Source organism: Miniopterus natalensis, chromosome 6 (assembly GCF_054644295.1).
Source record: "Miniopterus natalensis isolate mMinNat1 chromosome 6, mMinNat1.hap1, whole genome shotgun sequence".
Classification (NCBI taxonomy): Eukaryota; Metazoa; Chordata; class Mammalia; order Chiroptera; family Miniopteridae; genus Miniopterus; species Miniopterus natalensis.
In genome coordinates, this window is record NC_142086.1 from 44154048 (window position 1) to 44174190 (window position 20143).

General features: G+C 38.2%; 1 protein-coding gene across 1 annotated transcript in view; it reads right to left on the reverse strand.

Moving 5' to 3' along the window:
- KPNA1 (karyopherin subunit alpha 1) overlaps window positions 1-13349 on the reverse strand; it is a 56798-nt gene extending 43449 nt beyond the window's left edge. The window contains exon 1 of the mRNA XM_016199931.2: window positions 13185-13349. The gene's annotated coding sequence lies outside the window, so the exon portion shown is untranslated. The remainder of the gene's footprint in view (window positions 1-13184) is intronic.
- Window positions 13350-20143: the final 6794 nt, after the last annotated feature.

Below are 20143 nucleotides of genomic sequence, written 5' to 3' on the forward strand. Positions count from 1 at the left end.
TCCTTGTTGGCCTTACACCTAGTTGTTTCATCCATTTTTGAAAGTGGAATATTGGTCTCCCAACCATTATTGTTGAATTATCTGTTTCTCCTTCTCTGCCAGTTTTTGCTTCATGTATTTTGTGCTGTTTATTAAGTACACATAGAACTGTTCTATCTTTCTAGTGAGTTGACTCTTTCATTTGTATAAAATGTCCCTCTTTATCTCTAGTATCATTTTTGTTTTAGTCCACTTTTTTCTGATACTAGTATAGCCACTCCAGCTTTCTTGTGTTTGTTTGCATGATAAATATTTTTTAGTCCTTATAAAACTTTTTTAAAAATGTTTTTATTGAGAATTATTGATCGGCTACCTCCTACATGCCCCCTACTGGGGATCAGTGCACAACCTGGGCATGTGCCCTTTACCAGGAATCAAACCATGATCTCCTGGTTCATGGGTTGACGCTCAACCACTGAGCCACACTGGTCAGGCTCAGGCAGTTTCTGCTGTCTGTTTTTTCCAGTGTATTAAACATACTTTCCTGCTTTTTTGGTCTATTTGTTTGTTTTGCATGTCATAACTTTTTACTGGAAATTCAGTATTTTATATAATGTTTTGTAGCAACTCTGGTTACCTCACACAGGTTTCTTTGTTTTTAGTTGCTTATTTGTTAAGTAACTTGCTGGATTATTTTAAAGAAGACTACTTTCTCATCCTCACACCCCTCCCTGCAGTGTTAAGCCTCTGATGTTGATCCTCAGGGAGGATAGCCTAAATATGCCCACAGCCTCCTTGCCAAGACAGTAGTTTGGCAAGGCTCTGTTTCTTTCCCTGTTAACTCCCAGCTGTTAACCTCCACTAATCATTGCCAGCTGATTACTCTATTGTTCTCAACAATGGTCTCAGGCATAAATTGCTCTACAAAGAAATCCAATCAAATTCATGTTCCTTTAAAGTAGTTCCAGAGGTCAGGTTTTGAAATTTGCTTTGGCCCCAGGAAGACTCCTTCCAGGTATCTTATTCCAGTTCTTTCCAGAAAACTAGCTAGCCTGCAATTTAGCCAGTATCTTCTTGAATCTACAAATCTCCTACCTCTGCCTTTCACCATAACCTCCACTATTTTTGAAAATACTCTTAAGTTTGAACGTCTCCAGCTCTACTGCAAATGAAGTCAGTTCCTTCAGGAGAAGAAAAGAACTATCTGTTTTAGGACCCACTTCTTCCCTCCCCCATATCCCCAAGCAAATTCTCTGAATCAGGGCTCTCAAGCTGGGGGTGTGAACAGTACACTTCTCTGGGTGACACCTCCTTTTAGGAGCTGCATATCTGATGGGGGATAGGCAGTAGCCTGAGGTTTTCTCAGCCTGACTCTCCTGACATGGAACTACCACCTTTACAAAAGGGAAAAGGTAATCTGTTCCCTAGTACTCTCAGTAGCTCTGTGCCCAAGGTAAAACTTCTCTTCCACAAATGGGATCTGGACAGAAAGTAGTCTCCTACCCGTCCACTGCATTCTCCCAGAATTTAAGCCTCAGCAGCAGGTAGCTGGGGGCAAGATGAGAAATTCCGATGTCCTGCTCCTCTCAGTAAGAAAATCTTCCCTCCAACTGGAAGCTCTTCATTAACTGCATGTACTAGGACCATTTCCAGAGGCTTTAAATAATTGTTTTTTAGTTATTTCCCCCAGTTTTACTAGAGAGCTGATCTGCAGAGCTCCTTATGCTGTCAGGTTAGAAGTCACAAAAAGAGTTATTAAGATGATTTTCATGCAAGCCAGGGTTGAGAATAACTGATTTACAATGTGCTGTGTAACATCATCTAATTTATCTGAATCTCTTAACAAACCTACAGGGTAAGAATTACTATTCTCATCCTTTTTATAAGTAAGGTTTCAGGAGGCTCACAGAAGTTGTGACTTGGCCAGGGTTACACACTTAATAGAAAAGAGAGCAAGGACATGATTTTAGGTCTCCTGATTATAAACCCTGTGCTCTACTGTTATGAACTTAATTGTGCCCTCCCCCTCCAATTTATATATTAAAACCCTAACTCTCAATGTGACTATATTTAGATATAGGGCCTTTTAGGGCCCTGATCCAACAGGACTGTTTTCCTTGTAAGAACAGGAAGAAAACACTGTACTCTCTCCCCTTCTCTCTTAGCATGTGCACAGAGAAAGACCATGTGAGGGCACAGGGGGAAGGTGGTCACCTGCAAGTCAGGGAAATAGGCCTTACCAGAAATCAACCCTGTTGGGACCTTGATTTTGGACTTATAGCTTCCAGAACTATAAGAAAATGAATTTTTTGTTGTTTAAGCCACCCAGTCTGTGGTACTTTTTTATGGCATCCCAAGCCAACTAATACATTTACCCAGAAGTATTTTGACAGATTGGACTGTATTAGACTGAAAGGTAGGTGCAATACAAACAAGATTTTGCAAATAATTCTAAAGAAATCATATTTACTTGCTGAAAAATGATACAAGGAGCTGAGTTCCTGAAATAGGCAGCATTTTGGCTCCAAAATATCACAAAATAGCATAACAGCAGTGTTGCAATGATGATCTAAGGTCAAGAATCAGAAATTTCAGGTCAAAGGAAGGAGAAAGCCTACAGTAACAAGAAAAGATCAAAAGCCAACTAGACTTAAGTAACTGGAAGCCTGTATTCCACATGGAATTGGAAGGACAAGCAATTAAGAAAAGGCATATTGGGAACACAGTACACATATACTGAGAGAATAAATGATAAAACAAATGGAGTAAAGATAAAATGAATAATTGGGGAATGTGGATGAAGGGTAAACAGGAGTAGAGGTCTTCTTAAAACTTCTGTAAGCTTGAAATTATTTCAAAATTTTTTAAAAAATCTAAGAGGAAAGGAATGTTCACACAAAAATTATTCATTTGTTTTCTTTTATTAAAGTGACATAAGCAGCAAGTCCAGAGAAGTCTGGACTTGAAGCCTCCCCCCCCTTTTTTTTAAATATATCTTTACTGATTTCAGAGAGGAATGGAGAGGGAGAAAGAGGGCTAGAAACATCAATGATGAGAGAGTCATTGATCGAGCCCGCAACCGGGCATGTGCCCTGACCAGGAATCGAACCCTGATCGCCCGGATCCTAGGTCGATGCTCAACCACTGAGCCACGCCCAGCTGGGCCCCCATTTTCAATTTTACTTCTCAACACAATGATGTAGGGAAAATACTTAACTTCTGTAAGTCTTGGTTTCCTCATTTTCACAGTGGAGATAGCTTATGAGGGGAAGAGAAGTAACATATGAAAGCATACTTCCACTATCTGGCCCATATATAGCTCACACCTGATAAAATTTTGTTTTGAAGAAATAGCTACAACTACCTCTAAAACAGGAGCGGGGAATGTCTGGTCTGAGGGCCAAAATCATGTGATCTGGCCATGCAAAGGCAACCACAGGCGGGACTCAAAAATTCAATAAATCTAGGAGCTTTTTTCATAGCTAATTTTAAGTTGGTAATTTTGTATGGCCTATGAATGATGATATAAATATCCAAATGGCCCTTGGCAGAAAAAAGGTTCCCCATCCCTGCTCTAAAAGTTCAAAAAAAGATCTCCTTACTAAAATGATCAAGGATGGCTTCAAAGAGAAGACGATGTTTCAGATAGGTTGTGAAGAATAGATGAGTTTCAGCAACTGAGGTTGAAAGAGAAAGACCCACGAAGCAGAGAGAAGACGACAAAATAAAGACACAGATGTTAGAAAATATAACTGAAGAGGAACAACAGTAAATCCCAAATGACTGGAGCAACTATTCTTCAAAAGGGCAGGTATACTTGAGAAATGCCAGGGCCTCTAGGTTTTTTTCTTTCTTACTTTTTCTGTTAAACTGCAGTATCCAAGAACTCACAAATGACTCCAACACTCTTAACAATTCCTCCCATCCATACAGTGTACTTCTGCCTTTCAAATACTCCTTCCTTTTAAATTATAAAAAGGCCCTGGCCAGTCAGTGTGGCTCAGTTGGTTGGGCGTTGTCCAGTGCACCAAAAGGTTGCCGGTTTGATTCCTGGTCAAGGCACATGCTCAGGTTTCAGGCTTGATTCCCCAGTGGGGGATGTTCAAGAGGCAGCCAACTGATGTTAAGCATCACACTGATATTTCTCTCTCCCTCTCTAAAAATCAGTTAAAAATCTTAAAAAACAACAAAAAAACTCGTTTTTTAAAAAAACCCAAATATGGAAGGGTATAAAGAGAAAAATCAAAGTACACTTTTCCTGGTTTCTAAAGAAAGCCTCATTCAAATTCTCTGTATATCTTTTCAAAAACTGGTTATAGCCCTGGCTGGTGAGGCTCAGTTGGTTGAGTGTCATCCCGTGCACCGAGAGGTCACAGGTTCGATTTCTGGTCAGGACACCTGCCCAAGACTCAATCCCCCGTTGGGGTGTGTGCTCACATCGATGTTTCTTTCTCTCTCCCCTTTCCTTTCTCTCTAAAGTCAATAAAAACATACTTTTAAAAAAGTATTCAGATGCAAGAGATTTATTTTAAAAACTTATACAAGAATACACATATTCTTTTGGTTTTTATTGTACACTGATGGGATAATTATACATAGAGTTCTGCACTTCAACTTTGGACAAACTTTTCTATATCGATACCTATAGAGCTAAATCATTTTTTAACTAATACAGTAATTAACTAGTATACCATAACCAGACCCTAGACATCACACAATTAAGCTTGTCTCTAACTTTCTAACACAAACAATGCTATAACCAATATTTTTTCATTTATTTGCACACACTGTGCAATTATATCCATGAATGAATTCTAAACAATGGAACCTCAAAGTCAAAAGTATGTACATTTAAAACTTTGATGTTATAAAAGTATCCTCTTACAATACTGCACAAATTTATAGTAATATTGAGTGTGATAGTCAGTTCCCCATGACCACCACCACTAATGCAGGACTGATTCAAACTTTTTCATATTTGACAATATATGTTTTAAAAAAACAAACAAACAGCATCTCATGACAACTATTTTTGTAATACTAAGATATTACATGCTTTTTTCACTCATAAGTTTTTCAGAGACTTCACATGTGATGGCTTTGTCATTCTTATTCCTAACAAACTATGTGCTGTACATTCCTGTGTTTTGAAATTTTGTTTAATTTCTAATACAGTAAATATTTACAGATACAAAACAATAACATAAAAGTTCTTTGGGGTCCTCAATAAGAGTGTAAAGAAGTTCTGAAGCCAAAAAATTTGAGAACCCCTGGTCCAAATAATTTTTTCTGTCTGGTTAAAAGAGTCCCCTGACTTATTCAGATAAGCAGTCAAAAGAAAACAACATGTTTACAATGTTTCATTCAAGAATTAAATATGTATTTCCATTTACCTTTTTGGTTACAATAAATGTGAAGTTTCCTTCTATTCTAAATCCTTCAATTATACTCTAATTGGTTACTGTCTGTATACAGGAAAATTACTCATTACTATAAATTAATTTTAAGCCAGCCATTGAATTAAATCAGCTACTGAATTGTTTCTAATACTTTCAGCTGATAATTTAAGATTTACTACCTCTAAAAAATTGTAACTTATGCCTTTTCCATTTTAAAGTTTGTATCCCATTTCACTTTCCTTCCAAAAATATTACTAGTACTTCAGGAACAATGTTAAGCAACAAAGGTTAGAGTTGGCATTTTTATTTCATTTCTAATTTTGATCTATGTCCAGTATTTTGCCATTAAACATGATATTGGGTTTTTTTAAAAGGCCAGGTTTATTGAGGTATAATTTACATACAGTAAAATTTACCATTTAAGTAAACACCACCACAATTAAGATAAAGAACACTTTCTTCACTACAAAGCATTCTGTCAGATCTCTTTCTAGTAAATCTAGTCCCTCAAGCCCCAGGCAATCACTATGTATTTCCTGTCCTTATAGTTTTACATTTTCCAGAATGTGAAATAAATGGGATCATATAGTATGCAGCCTTTTAAGTGTGGCTTCTTTCACTATTAACTAATTTAAGATTCATCTATGTTGTTGCATCTATCAGTAATTCATTAATTTTTTGGCTGAACTGTTTTCCACAATTAGTTTATTCACCATTTACTAGACATTTAGGTTGTGTGCAGTTTTGGGTGATTATGAATAAGTCACTATAAACATTTGCACACGGTTTTTGTGTGAACAAACATTTTCATCTTTCTGGGTGAAGACCTAGGAGTGAGACTGCTGGGTCTATAGTAAGTATATGTTTAACTTTATAAGAAATTGTCAAACTATTTTCCAAAGTGCTTGCAGCATCATGCATTCCTACCAGCAATGAATGAGATCTCCATGTTGCAGTGCTGTTTTGAGATACTCTCTTTAAAATATATATATAAATAAGTACCTACTTTACTAAAATTTTTAAAACCGGAAATGTGTGTTGAATTATATCAAATGCCTTTTTGCCAGTTATTAAAATGATCAGTTTATCTCCTTTGGCCTATTAAATATAATGAGCTATTAATAGATTTCTTCATACTGAACGACTCTTGATTCTTGGAATTAACACACTTGGTCATGGAGTACCATGCTTTTTAATTCTGTTAATATTTTCTTAAATATTTCTATACCACTATCCATAAATGAGATTGACTGATTATATAAATACCCTCCACTCCTCTCCTCTTTGGGAGGGGAAGGTGTATTATATTTGCCACATTGAGAGCTTTTTGAAAAATGTATGGGTATGATTCCAATTATATGACACTTTGGAAGAGGTAAAACTATGGAGACAATTAAAAGATCATCAGTTCTTTGCAAGAGGTATGAAGAGTGGGAGGGATAAATAGCAAAGCACAGAGGATGTTTACAGCAGCGAAACTACTCTGTATGATAGTATAATGACTGATATATGTCATTATACATTTGTAAAAACCCATAGAACATACAACACCAAGAATAAACCCTAATGTAAACTATGGACTTTGGGTAACAATGACGTGCCAGTGTTGATTCAATTATAACAAATGTACCACTCTGATACAAATGTTGGTAGGAGAGACTGTGCATTTGGGGGTACAGGTAGATGGGAACTCTGCACTTTCCATTCAGTTTTGCTGTGAACCTAAAAACTCTTCCAAGAAATAAAATCTATATTTAAAATATAAGAATGAGCTCTAAGAAATTTAAAATATAGAAATTAAAATTTCATTTGAAGGGTTGGAAGATAACACTGAGGAAATCTCTCTGGCAACAGAACAAAAAGACTGAGAGAGAAAATAGGAAGGAAAAGAAAATTAAAAGAACCACCTTAGAATCCCAATACCCAAATTCCAATGGAGAAAACAAAATACTGATGAGGAAGAGATTATCAAAGGAACAATGGATATTCTAAACAAACTTAAGAGTATCTGTTTAATAAAAGACAATAAGGACAAAATTAACAGAAATATGACAGGTTTAGAGAAAATATTTTCCAAGTCCCAAAACAACAGTCCATTCCAATCTAATCTCCACAAGGAACTTCAACCAACTAAAAACAAAGACAGGAAACCCAAAGAAAAGATAGACAAAGGACAAAAATAGACAATTACCAAAAGGATCCAAAAGATGCTCAAACTCATTAGCAAACAATGTAAACTGAAAAAATGAGATACCACTTTACAACTATCCAACATAGAAAGTTGGATAAAACCAAGTACTGGCAAAGATGTGAACAAACAAGAACCTTCCTGCACTGCTAGTAAGCACATAAACTAGCTCTATTCTATGATCCAGGAATCCCACTCCTGGGTACAGTATATCCCAAAGGACTTCTCACACAGATCCATAAGAATGACAAGTAAAAGTATATTTACCAATGTATTTGTGATGCCAGAAAGGCAATTCATGTTTCAATCAATTATTAGGGAATAAAAAGTAAAATGAGGTAGATGTACACTATGGAATTCTACATTACATACAACTATATGTACATGCAACAAAACAGGAAGGTCTGCAAAACAATGCTGTTAAAAAAGTAAAATAGAGATCAAGTCTATAACACAATACAACTGACCTTTGAACAACACAAATTTGAAATGTATAGGTCCACTTACACTAATAATTTTTTCCCAATAAATACCAATACTGTTTTTGACCCACGGTTGGGAGTTTGCAGATGCAGAGAGCCAACCGTATGCACTGATCTATGACACTTTATATTGGGGATTTGAGCAACAGTGGATTTTGGAATCCACAGGGAAGGGAGGAGGTCCTAGAACCAATCCCCCAAGGATACCAAGGGACAATTAAGTTTTGGGAGTCAAAGTTATACCTGGATTTTGTCCTGCATGGTGTTGTTGCTCCAACCAAGCTGCTAAAGGGTCAACTGTACAATCATGTACCACTTAACAATGAGGACATGTTCTGAGAAATGTGATATTGATTCATCTTGTGCAAACATCATGGAGTGCACTTACACAAACCTACATGGTATAGCCTACCATTTAATTGCATATGCTATAGTTTTATATGATTGGCAGTGCAGTATGTTTATTTACACAAGCATTACCACAAACACGTAGGCTAAGATGTCATAGGACTAATGTCATGATGTCACTAGTCGACAGGAATTTTTCAGCTCCGTTATCTTATGGGACCACCGTAGTATATGTGGTCCGTCGTCGACTGAAATGTCATTAAGTGGTATATGACTGCAAATAAACTAAATACACACATACCCTCTACATATTTTACAATAATTCATATACAATCCAAGAACTAGCAATCACAATGGAGTGGGTGCTTGCTGGAAAAGGTAATGGAAGTAGGGCTCAGAAATGAAAGAGAAAAATTTAAAGGAGCTTGTATGGTCTGTTGATAGGTGTCAAGAACTGAGAAGAATAATTCTAAGACTTATTTTGCCAAAAGTCAAATAATAATAAAAGAAATTTCCCAGAACAGACATGAATTCCGAGCTTGTAAGGGTCCATAGAGTGCCCTTAAATGAAACAAGACCCACATCTAGGCACATCATTATGGAATTCAGGGGTTAAAAGTAATATCCTAAAAGCTTCTAGAGACTGGAGGAATAACAGGGAAGGTCATATAAAAAAGAAGAATCAGAATGGCTTTGGATTTCAACAGCAACACTAGAATGCAGAAAACAATAGAGTTATGACTTCCATAATTTCTAAGCCTAGAATTTTATGCTCAAATAATTGATAATGTTAAGGTAAAATAAGGATTTTTTTCAATTGTGGAAGCTTTCGGAAAGTCTTTACTTCCCAGGTACTCTTTCTCAGAAAGCTAAGAAAATATGGGAAATAAAAAATCCAATATAGGAAAGGGGCAAAGAGAATTTTAAGGATGACATAAAAAGAAACTCCAGGATAACAACTATAAAGTAGGCCTAGAAAGTAACCAGTCCAGACTGCATTAACAGAATAGAGGCTTCCAGGACAACTGTCCCAGGAAATGAAGGGGTGGGGTAATAACTCCTGGAAAAATAAAAATTGGTTGAGTGAATAAATGACACAATACACTACATGACTCAGCTGTGCATACTGAAAGTTGTAATACTGTAAACACACTAAATATTTACTTAATAAACACCTGCAATAACTATATTGGGAGGACAGTACAGGCAGTGTGGAGATGTGGAGAAAAGTTATTAAATAATGTCCAACACTGCTTTATCAAGAAATAGCAAGAGAACCAAGTTATTTATAAATATGAAACAGCTAAAAGAAAGAAAATGTTAGCCTCTAATGTGCAGAGGCTGGGAAAGCTGACAATTGTTTTTAGGTATTATTCTAATTTTTTTTTAAATTATTTTTTAATAACAATAAAGCAGGGAACATGAACAGCTTTCAGCTTTCAGTAAATTAAATCTTCACAAAATTATTTCTTGATGCTAAACAAACTATGTCTAGTTTGTTCTGCTGGGGACACTGAACTGCAAACCAAAACAAAAAACAAAATCAAGCTTTAATGATTGATGGGAACATAGTCCAAATAACCCTGTGTCTGAATCCAAGCTCCACCACTTACTCCGTGAAGCAGGGCAAGTTACCTAACCATCCTGTACACATAACCACCTCCTCAAAGTGGTTTTGCAAGGATAATTAAGTGAAAGTACCTGATGTAGTGTCTGACCCATCAATAGACGTTAAAACTTTCTGCTTGTCTCTGTTCCATAGCTACAAACCCACATTCTGACCCCAAGCTGCTTTGTTGGTCAGAGTATAGAAACTCATGGACAACTCAGCATATATTCCTCCTCACACTGGAAAATCAATGATGATGAGTAAGCAGACTTATCTTTGTATATGACGGGCAGCATTATTCTTGTTATGTGGAGGAGATTATCCCCATTATCCACATTGTGGATTATTGCCTGCTTTCAAGAACTGTCCCAATTACTCTACTACACTAGGTCAGAACCATTTTTGTCACTTAGGTCTGTTTTATAGAGTTGGAAAATCTTTTTTTAAAAAAAGAACTGTACTGTTTGTGATCAGTCTTCATCCCTGCTCTTTCACTGCAGGGCCTCAACATTTTCTAATGCAGGCCCTATCTGACCCCCTCTTTGACCTGGGGCCACCTCCTACTTACTGCAGCAAAAAGAGAGTAAAATCAGCCCCAATCAGCTAATTAAATTGTTTACCATTTCCAATGTTTTCTTCCATTATCACTGAATTCATACCTGGCAAAGTACAGAGATTTTAAAACAAAGAGAGTAATAGGGAATTATCTTTATCACTAGGGTCAGTCATCTTTACTTGCATGGCCAAAAGTCTTAATGGATTTTCTACAAAGTTTCCATACACACTTCTAAAAACAATCTGACAGATGTAAAAACACAAACATCAGAAATCATCAAGATTTTATCATTAATTCAACAAACACTAAGCTAAAATACTGTAAATTAAAAAAATAAGATACAATCTCTACTTTCAAATGAAAGGGAAAAGATAAAAACAAAACTGAGAGCAACAGGGAACAAAGAAATAGTCCAGGAGTCAATTGAGAGCAATTCCAGACTATATGGTATAATTTATAACACAGTTGAGGCTAAGGAAAATTACAAAAATTGGACCCAGTTCTAAGCCTCCCAACAGCCAAAATGTAAAGTGAAACAGGATGGCTTACAAAACACAAATGATCTAATAAAAGCGGTCATTTGTTTAAAAAAAAAATTTTTTTTAAAAAAAGCAAAACTAGAAAAGTAAAAGGCCTATCACTGGGTGGTTGTTGTTTTTTTAATTGTCTCTAAGGTCTCTACTTTATAAAAATTGATAAATAAAATACAAATAGTGTCTTGGACAGCAATGAAGATTTTTTTTCACGGTGCCTTTTCTTAAGTACCAATCCTAGATAAAAGTCTCAGTGCGTTATTAACTTGTAGTTCTGTGAAGAAACGTCTGTAAAGACCTAAAGTAACATAGTGCAAGTATACTGACTTCAGGTGAGGCATTTATTTGTTGTTTAGTTTATTCTAAGTTTTTATAAACGTGTTTTGTTTCCCTACTAGACTGTAAACTCAAGGATGATGTTGTTTGATTCTATTTGAACTTCCTTTGCTATTCAGTAAAGTACAGTTTCTGCTCAATTAAGACAACAGATAAAATGTCATGTAGTATTTATGTTCGGTATTTGTTAGTCTTCCCCACTACACTATAAATTCCATGTGGACAAAAACAGTGTCGCGATCATGTCTATATCCCCAGTCTTAGGACACCTGATCACTCCATAAGTATTCACTGAATGAATGGATTAAATAAAGAAAACACAACTAAGAAGAGAAGAGCAATAATTCTTAAAATGGCAGAAACTTTGGGTTCTAAGGCCGGTTCCAACAGGAGCTGGATGACCTTACCTAAATTACTTAACTTCTCTGACCTTCAAAGCTTTCATCTGTAGAATAGGAAAAATTAGTATCTACTTCAGAGTTACCGTGTTAAATGTTTTAATATACATAAAGTATTTAGCACAATACCTGGAAAGGACCTCAATAAATGCTAATTCCTTTACTTTCGCTCATGTCCTCCAACTTAAAATCAGGTATTACACATAAAACAATCCCTTCCAAGAATAAAGTACTACAGTAAAAATACAGTTCATTCTCACTTTCCTTTGAAAAGTTAAAATTTCATCTCTTCAATTTTTAAAATGGAGGGGGGATAACTTGTGAATTACTTCCAAAATATTACAAATGCAAGAACAAGTTAAGGAAAAAACAATGTCAAGAATGAGATTTGAAGCAACAAGAGGGAGGAAAAAGTCATTCATCTACTGCTAAGAAACAGAGATTTTGAAGAAACTTTTTAAAGAAAAAGGATTGAAAGAGTTAGCAATATTACTTAATAGTGTTTTAGAAAAATGCTTCAAAATTGTTTATTCTAAATTTAAACCTTAAAAATCAATTATTGTGGCATCTTCCACTTAAAAGTGGAACATTAAATACTTTCATTGGAACCTGAAACATTCCTTCACAACGACTTCCCTGACTCCAGTAATCCTTCAGTTTTCTCCCATTTTGAGCTTAATACTCCGCTGTTTCCCGGGAATCACCACTTACACACTCTGTGTGCAGACGAAGTTCTGTCATTCCTATAATTACCACACCCCTGTCAGCCACTACAGGCCCGTGTTGTTATGACATCGGTAAACTGCAGTCGTCGGTCTCCACCCTTGTCCCCCACCTCCTGTACCTCCCTCCAAACCAGCGGCTCCCGCTTGGGCTGTAACTTCTGAATCCCGAGACGGTCCCTTCCCGCGAAGGTTAAGATTTTTAAACGTCCCCCACCCCTCCCAGCCTCTGTCACAGCTCCCCGCGCAGGCCACCCCCGCCCGCTCGCGCCCGGCCGCGGCGCACGCTCCGCGCTCGCCTCCTCTCCGCCCCAACGTCTCGGCGCCCCGCAGTCCCCGGCGCCGCTTCCAGCCCCGCCGCCGCCCCGCCCCAACCGGCGTTCCCCATGGCGATCACACCAGTGCTCCCCACCCCCACCCTCCACTCCGCCGGGCGTGCGGCCGTTAACAGTGCCGGGCCCGTGACGCACAGACGCGCAGCGAGCTCCTGGGCCCAGGAAACCCAGCTCGAGCACGGCCGGCGCCCGCCCTCAGCCCAAGACCTCGCCCGAGACCTCTCCCGGGTCCCGCCGAACTGCCGGATCCGCCGGCGGGAGGGGGAGGGGCCGGGACCGCAGGGGACCCCAGCACTCACCAGGCTAACGGCAACCGACGTCGGTGCCACTGTTGGGGTGAGCCGTTTGCTCACTCGCCGGCCCGCCGTACCTAGCGCGCACACACAGCCTCGAAGAGCCGGCTCGCACCCGGGCGGTGCTCACCAGGCCTCACTCTCCGCCGCCGCGCACCAGCAGCAAGACCCAGCTCAGCCGGCGTTCGCAGTGCGTCTGCGCATAGGGGCCGGACCGCGCGCCTGCGCACGCCCCTCCGCTGCCTTGCTGCAGAGGCTGCCGGGAGTTGTAGTCTTTCAGAGGCCTTTCACTGGAAGCCCTAGCGGTTAGCCCCGAACCAGGGGAAGAGTCCGAGGCCGGAAGACGGAGTCGCTGTGAAGGCTGCAGTCAATGGCAAAGGCTGCAGAGTCGTGGTGGGGTGACAACTAAACGGTACTTCTTAGGTTGAATTGCAAGGTTAAGTCCACAAACCTATCTTCGAAGCTCTTCCGGGGGATCGGTCTTCGCTCACCTCTATCCGTATCTAGCCCCTAGCACAGTTGGTATCAAGTACACGTTTCTTGAATGCAGGATGGGATGGATGAAGTCTGAGGGAGTATAACGAAAGTGTTAAAAGTCGGTGCCCCGAGTCTCAGGCATTCACGTGCAGCATGCTTGAGGAAGCTTCTGGTTATTTCTTTTTTTAGCTCTCTCCCATCCCCTTTGTATTTTGTATGAGGGTTATAAAAAATCATTAAGAAATTAAACGAAACACAGAATCTTGCTTGACTCTCAATCAGTGCCCTCAAACGAAAATTTGAGGCAACTAACTGTTACTGTTAAATTGGATGGAATATTTTTGGTGAATTCTTTTTGAGCAGTGGCTTCGAGCGAAGAAAGACTGAAGCCAGACGAGCAGAGATCAAGAAATAGAAAGTCTCACGTGTGACATGGTTTATCAAATCGATTTAAAACACCCACTAAGAAGCAAGATGAAAGAGATGGGATAGCTTAATACATTCATAAGTGTGGGAAAGAGGATCACATTACCTGAATCCTAGGCTATACAATGCTCATTTGTCCTGGATCTCTCTCTGCAGCATCAGTATTCAACATTGATTGTGTGTTTTCTAAGATCAGAGTTGAATTTGAGTTAGAGGCCTAGGGAAAGGGAAGGTATTCTGAGAGGCTTAGGGGCAAGCATGCCTGACCACAGTAAATCTGAGGACAGATCACTTTATTCCATTCAGGAGCTAAGATTATTCAGAGGTGGACTTTAGTCTTTGTGAAAACTAGTTTATTTCCAGTACATCCTTAATCCTAACTAGGTTATCCTATCTCTTGAGGATTCCAACTGTAAAAATAATATAAACAGAGTCACTTTAAAATGGAGCCGGAGGTGCCATCCCAGAGGAACAGCCTTACACATCTTATGCCTCAAACTTAAAGCAGGGCAAAATAACCTTTGGATTGGGCCTAAGGCAACACTGTGTCCCAAAGAACTGGTTGCAAAGATAAAGAAAAAGCAGATATTATTTCACCAGACTGATGAATACTGTACTGAAATTTTTAAAAACTGTGTGGAATTAGCATCACTATTGTTATTTGCACCAATACAAATGACTTCTTTTTCTTGGTGTAATTGTTCCCCTTTCTCATAAATATCCCTTGCCTTAGTCTCTAATTGGAAGACTATTTGGGTTTCTTTCTGAATCAGTGATTCCTGAATAGCTATTCTTTGATCTCAAATAAATGCTTGTTGCCTCTTACTTTGAAAGGCCTTTTATTTTTAGGTTAACAAAACCAAAAGTCTGGCATATTTAGTAGGGCCTCTCTTCCTCAGTCAGGCCTCTTAAGCCTGATGAGAAACAGCCAAAAGCTTTATCTAGCCACTGCTTTCAGAATTAGCAATCACCTCAGGTGGAAAAGTTATGGCAAATGCCTGGCTCATCCCTTATGGCTCCCTTTTCTTCCAAATCCTAGACCCATAAATTCTCACTGCCATGGTAGCCGTTCACTGCCTTAATCTTCTTTATATTTGTCCAGTTTTCAATGGTGGGAGGATTTGTTCAAGACAACAGCAGTTGGCCATTATCAAAACAGAATTCCTATATATATGTTGCTTTTATTAAAATGTTATCATATCATACCTGGTATTTTATTAGCTAATGTCTCTGACTATATCTTTTGTATTTTGAGAAATTTAAAAACTATAAAACAATAGTTTTGCTATTATAAACAATGATGCTATGAACATTCATGTACATATCTTCATGTATACAGGGAATGTGCTAGATACTAGGACACTGCATCTTTAATTTTACTTGAGATGGTAGACAGAATTCTAAAACGCTCCCATAGTCTTTGCCTACTTGGTGTTGCTGTGTATAATCCCTACCCCTGTAATGTGGGTAGAACATTTGACTTTAGCCAATAGAATGTGGCAACAATGATATGATGCCACTCCCATGATCACATTTCATATGTAAGTTTTTTAACAGCCTGGAGCTTGCCCTAAAGAAGTGAGCTGTCATGTTGTGAACTGCCTACAGAGAGGGTCACATGGCTGAAAACTATGAATGGTCTGTAGGAGCTGAGTATAGCTCCAGGTGATAGCCAGTAAGAAGCTAGGGCCCTCAGTCCTACTCACAAGGAAATAAATTCTGCCAACCTAAGAGAGCTTGAAAGTAGACGCTTCCCTAGTCAAGCCTCCAGATGAAATGATGGCTTGACTTGTACCTTGATTGCAGCTTGTGAGACCCTGAAGAGAGGAACCAGCTAAGTTGTACCTTGACTCCTGGCCTGAAGACACTGAGATAATAGGTATGTTAGGTCACTAGGTTTCAACAGCAAGAGAAAAGTAATGTACTAGATATTGTTGGATTATTTCACAGTGATTGTACCAATTTATACTCCATAAGCAGTGTATAAGATTCTTTTTTCTAAACATTCTTGATAATATTTGGAAATGGCTGACATTTTTTATTTTTGCCAATCTGATGTGTGTGAAAATAATATATAATAATCACACACGTTATTTAACTTAAAAACGTGAAAAATTGGTACTTACTTGAAATTATGTATTGTTACATTTCTTTTCTGTTGCATAAATGCTATTAAACAAAATAGCAATAGGACTAGTTAAAAATGGCAACTAGTAATAAATAGAAGGATTAACCAAGCAAATAATATGTGTGAGAAAATATAACAATATTTTTATGTTTCTATACTAATTTTTAAAAGAGAATGTAAATACAATAGAACTAATTAAACATACTACCTATATTAAATTAAAGAATGCAGCCCTGGCCAGTTTGGCTCACGGGTTAGAGCGTCGGCTTGCAAACAGAAGGGTCCCAGGTTCGATTCTGGCAAAGGGCAAGCACCTCAGTTGCAGGCTCGATTCCCAGCCCCGGGGAGGGCTCGTTCGGGAGGCAACCAATCGATGTGTCTCTCTCACATCAATGTTTCTCTCTCTCTCCCTGTCTCCCTGTTCCACTCTCTCTGAAAAGCAATAAAAAAATATCCTCAGGCAAGGATAAAAAAAAAAAAGAATGCCGTGATATGTTTCTGTCCCATGATACAGTGGGATATTTTTATTCTTTTTTTCATTAATACTCCTCTGAACTGCCTGGAGCCTTTAGGACATCTTTCTTTTCTTCAATGTAATGGTGAAGCTACATACAATCAAGTATAAAATTAATTTTTACTTACAGCTCTGTTATTCTGCCTACATTGACTGTTATTGTTGGTACAAATGATGTCAAACTAAATATTCTCTCAACAACACTGTTTGGCCATAGGTTTTATTTACTAGCATAGCAGATTTTTAAACTTACTGGAATTCATTTCCAACTCTCTAAAATGTCCACCCATTTTTGTATCTAAGATTTACTTTCGTAAACCAACTGCTTGTCAATCAGGGCCCTTAGCATCTATAAATTAACCATGCAGGCTCTCCTTATCTAAAATGCCCATCATTTTTAAAACACTCTGAAGCACATTGTATGTCATGTTAAGTTAAACCTCTCTTCCCCAGGGAAAATGGTTTTAAAGAATAGAGGTAATTTGGCCTTGGCTCATTTGGAGTGCTATCCTGTATACCAAAAGGTTGTGGGTTCGATTCCCAATCAGGGCACATGCCTACGTTTCAGGTTAGATCCCCTGTCAGGGTGCGTATTGGAGGCAACTGATTGATGTTTGTCTCTCACATCGATGTTTCTCTCTCTCCCCCTTCCTCTCTCTCTAAAATCAATGAAAACATATCTTTTGGTAAGGATTAAAAAAAAAAAAAGAAAAAAAAGAAGAGGTAATTTGAACTTGTGAAACTGAAGTTAGAACCCAACTAAGATCACAGTTTTAGTAAAGAAATTCAGAAAGTTCTTTTTAAAATAGAATTTATTGGGGTGATATTGGTTAATAAAATATATAGGTTTCAGGGTATAATTCTATAATACATCACCTGTATATTGTATTGTGTGTCCAACACCCCAAGTCAAGCTGCATTTCATCACCACTTGTCCCCCCTTTCCTCTCTCCTCAGAAAGTTCTGTTTAATGTGGTTGCCTTTTTCTAGGGACATTTTTTTTTTTTTTTTTTTTTAGGTTCTGAAGTTTTTGTCACAATCTACATACAACACTGAATAACTCAGATGCAGTTGGTTGTTCCTTTTCTAGACTCCTTATGGCTTCTTCAAAGATTATTAGACAGTTTTGGAGAACCAACAAGTTTCTGTTTCACTGAAATCTTTCTCTCCATTCTCATCTTCAACATATTTTCAAATTGGAGCAAGACATTCTTCTTGTTCCATACTTCAAAATATGACTTTATGACAGGCCAACATTTTAACATTTTTCTATGGCTGGCAACAATGATAACTATCTTGTAGACACATATTTAAGGGAGCTATCTCCTTCTATTTGTATAAAGTAAAAAAGTTCATTAAATGCTTCTTCACATTGTGAGGAAAGTAAAGTGACCAAACACTTTCATTATGAAAACCTCCATATCACAGGTAATCAATCATACCACACCCCTCTTTTAACAGTGTTCTGTATAAGGTGTTTACCGGGTGAGATCATTTCATTTTCTTTGGTAAGAAATTTATAAACTGAGTAGAATTTGTCAAAATTAACATTTGCACTGAAAGCAGATAAATGAGTCAAATCTACTTTGTCTTTGGACAAGATATAATATCCTTTGTTTTATGTGTTGTGGCTTCATTAAAATCTAAATTGATATCAAGATGACAATTTGAACTCCATTTTTCATGTCAAATTACCTTAAGAGCTGGGGGAACACTTTTTTGAATCTGGAAATGTAACCTTACGAACTCATGGAGCAATCAAAGGCACGATAAAATAATGTATGTTGGTTCGTGTGATGCCCACTATTTTCAACCGAGTATGGGTGTCTTTAGGGAAAACTATAAGACTTTTGATTGATTTTGAAGTACTCGTCTGTCTCATTCCAGACTTAAAAATTTCAGTCTCCATATGTGCTTTCACACCCCCTTCTCCACCATACCCAATCCCAAATTCTTCTCTGCATATTATGCAGTATGCTCTGTTTTTGTTATTTACCTTCCTAATCCAGTTATATTGCCCTCTGTCTGTTGTTAATATTACACAGTCGTTTAGCTTTCTTTTTCAGTGATGTGTGGGTCATGCTGTTGTTGGTATTGTAATCATTCTCATTTTTATTATCTTAACTCATTCTATATGGCCGCCATATTCACAATGCTAAAAAATTTAACTTACACAAGTCACAATGGTTAATCCACAGGCAAAGCCAAGGATAGACTGCTAGTGTTTATGATTACAATGTACTTAAATTGTACACTTAGGTCACATCCTTCAGAATGATGCAACAATGAATGATCATTACTATGAACTGCAGCTCATGGTTATCCATATCAATGGTCAGGAAAAAAACATAGATGTCAAATAATCTATGCTGTATCCATTCGACACTAAAAGCAGTGTGGCTTTCATCCCCTATTTTGGGGGGCAGTCATGGATTTTGTAGTTTTCCCCCCAACTTCCCACATCCATCACAGAAGACCAGGAATTTGTGTGTGTGTCCTGGGAGGGTTATCCAGGGTGTGGGAATTTTGATGCTAAAACCTGGAAGGTCAGGCAAATAAGGACAATTGATGACTCTTTTCCACTTGCACTGGCCAGATGTAGCCCCTTCATCTAGCCAGTACACCCTTCCCCTACCTGCTATGAGTGCTGGCTGATAACACTCAGCTGCACCCTTCTCTGAAGAATTGCAGGCCTAACTGCCCAGCTTGCTAGAAGGCTCCCACTCCCACCCCCAAGGACCGATCTAGGCCAATAACTAGTATCAGAGTTCAAAAGGCCAACCCTTGCTGCAGTGCGGGACTTACTCTAATGGTTACAATTTGTGTTCTAGATCTTCCCCCTGTAATAAGACTAAAGCTAGTCATCAGCCGAGACCACACTTTTGCTAGTTTTCCCCTGCCCTGTGCTGTCTCCCTCATCCCCATATTTCTGAAAGCACTCCCCCAATAAATCACTTGAACAAGAATCCCCATCTCAGGCTCTGCTTCTAGGGAACCCGACCTAGAACATGATCCAAATATACTGTTTTCCATTTCCTTAACCAGTTGGCCAAGACCACTTACTGAGATAGTCCATTGTTTTCCCAGTAATCTGAAATTTTACCTCTGTCAGTCATACAAGAGCACACACTCAGAGCTCTATATTGAGAAAACTATGCATATAGTCACAGGATACTCAGAAAATAAAAAGAACTAGTGAGCAAAAATGCAAGTATTGAGTAGCAGTTTTGACTTGATCATGGAAGCTTGAATAAGAAATCAATTATATTCTTCATCCCACAAATTCTGACTTTTAAATGGTATTTAGCTGCTAATTAAAAATACTTGCTGGACATTTTTTTTAAAGATTTTTAAACTGATTTTTAGAAAGAGAGGAAGGGAGAGAGAGACATTGATGTGAGAGCAGAACATTGATTAGCT